Consider the following 2,500-nt stretch of genomic DNA (forward strand, 5'->3'; position numbering starts at 1 on the left):
AGGTTAGGTTAGGTTAGGTTAGGTTAGGTTAGGTTAGGTTAGGTTAGGTTAGGTTAGGTTAGGTTAGGTTAGGTTAGGTTAGGTTAGGTTAGGTTAGGTTAGGTTAGGTTAGGTTAGGTTAGGTTAGGTTAGGTTAGGTTAGGTTAGGTTAGGTTAGGTTAGGTTAGGTTAGGTTAGGTTAGGTTAGGTTAGGTTAGGTTAGGTTAGGTTAGGTTAGGTTAGGTTAGGTTAGGTTAGGTTAGGTTAGGTTAGGTTAGGTTAGGTTAGGTTAGGTTAGGTTAGGTTAGGTTAGGTTAGGTTAGGTTAGGTTAGGTTAGGTTAGGTTAGGTTAGGTTAGGTTAGGTTAGGTTAGGTTAGGTTAGGTTAGGTTAGGTTAGGTTAGGTTAGGTTAGGTTCGGTTAGGTTAGGTTAGGTTAGGTTAGGTTAGGATAGGTTAGGTTAGGTTAGGTTAGGTTAGGTTAGGTTAGGTTAGGTTAGGTTAGGTTAGGTTAGGTTAGGTTAGGTTAGGTTAGGTTAGGTTAGGTTAGGTTAGGTTAGGTTAGGTTAGGTTAGGTTAGGTTAGGTTAGGTTAGGTTAGGTTAGGTTAGGTTAGGTTAGGTTAGGTTAGGTTAGGTTAGGTTAGGTTAGGTTAGGTTAGGTTAGGTTAGGTTAGGTTAGGTTAGGTTAGGTTAGGTTAGGTTAGGTTAGGTTAGGTTAGGTTAGGTTAGGTTAGGTTAGGTTAGGTTAGGTTAGGTTAGGTTAGGTTAGGTTAGGTTAGGTTAGGTTAGGTTAGGTTAGGTTAGGTTAGGTTAGGTTAGGTTAGGTTAGGTTAGGTTAGGTTAGGTTAGGTTAGGTTAGGTTAGGTTAGGTTAGGTTAGGTTAGGTTAGGTTAGGTTAGGTTAGGTTAGGTTAGGTTAGGTTAGGTTAGGTTAGGTTAGGTTAGGTTAGGTTAGGTTAGGTTAGGTTAGGTTAGGTTAGGTTAGGTTAGGTTAGGTTAGGTTAGGTTAGGTTAGGTTAGGTTAGTTAGGTTAGGTTAGGTTAGTTTAGGTTAGGTTAGGTTAGTTTAGTTTAGGTTAGGTTAGGTTAGGTTAGGGTAGGTTAGGTTAGGTTAGGTTAGGTTAGGTTAGGTTAGGTTAGGTTAGGTTAGGTTAGGTTAGGTTAGGTTAGGTTAGGTTAGGTTAGGTTAGGTTAGGTTAGGTTAGGTTAGGTTAGGTTAGGTTAGGTTAGGTTAGGTTAGGTTAGGTTAGGTTAGGTTAGGTTAGGTTAGGTTAGGTTAGGTTAGGTTAGGTTAGGTTAGGTTAGGTTAGGTTAGGTTAGGTTAGGTTAGGTTAGGTTAGGTTAGGTTAGGTTAGGTTAGGTTAGGTTAGGTTAGGTTAGGTTAGGTTAGGTTAGGTTAGGTTAGGTTAGGTTAGGTTAGGTTAGGTTAGGTTAGGTTAGGTTAGGTTAGGTTAGGTTAGGTTAGGTTAGGTTAGGTTAGGTTAGGTTAGGTTAGGTTAGGTTAGGTTAGGTTAGGTTAGGTTAGGTTAGGTTAGGTTAGGTTAGGTTAGGTTAGGTTAGGTTAGGTTAGGTTAGGTTAGGTTAGGTTAGGTTAGGTTAGGTTAGGTTAGGTTAGGTTAGGTTAGGTTAGGTTAGGTTAGGTTAGGTTAGGTTAGGTTAGGTTAGGTTAGGTTAGGTTAGGTTAGGTTAGGTTAGGTTAGGTTAGGTTAGGTTAGGTTAGGTTAGGTTAGGTTAGGTTAGGTTAGGTTAGGTTAGGTTAGGTTAGGTTAGGTTAGGTTAGGTTAGGTTAGGTTAGGTTAGGTTAGGTTAGGTTAGGTTAGGTTAGGTTAGGTTAGGTTAGGTTAGGTTAGGTTAGGTTAGGTTAGGTTAGGTTAGGTTAGGTTAGGTTAGGTTAGGTTAGGTTAGGTTAGGTTAGGTTAGGTTAGGTTAGGTTAGGTTAGGTTAGGTTAGGTTAGGTTAGGTTAGGTTAGGTTAGGTTAGGTTAGGTTAGGTTAGGTTAGGTTAGGTTAGGTTAGGTTAGGTTAGGTTAGGTTAGGTTAGGTTAGGTTAGGTTAGGTTAGGTTAGGTTAGGTTAGGTTAGGTTAGGTTAGGTTAGGTTAGGTTAGGTTAGGTTAGGTTAGGTTAGGTTAGGTTAGGTTAGGTTAGGTTAGGTTAGGTTAGGTTAGGTTAGGTTAGGTTAGGTTAGGTTAGGTTAGGTTAGGTTAGGTTAGGTTAGGTTAGGTTAGGTTAGGTTAGGTTAGGTTAGGTTAGGTTAGGTTAGGTTAGGTTAGGTTAGGTTAGGTTAGGTTAGGTTAGGTTAGGTTAGGTTAGGTTAGGTTAGGTTAGGTTAGGTTAGGTTAGGTTAGGTTAGGTTAGGTTAGGTTAGGTTAGGTTAGGTTAGGTTAGGTTAGGTTAGGTTAGGTTAGGTTAGGTTAGGTTAGGTTAGGTTAGGTTAGGTTAGGTTAGGTTAGGTTAGGTTAGGTTAGGTTAGGTTAGGTTAGGTTAGGTTAGGTTAGGTTAGGTTAGGTTAGGTTAGGTTAGGTTA

Source organism: Pectinophora gossypiella, unplaced genomic scaffold (genome assembly GCF_024362695.1).
Source record: "Pectinophora gossypiella unplaced genomic scaffold, ilPecGoss1.1 Pgos_143, whole genome shotgun sequence".
NCBI lineage: Eukaryota > Metazoa > Arthropoda > Insecta > Lepidoptera > Gelechiidae > Pectinophora > Pectinophora gossypiella.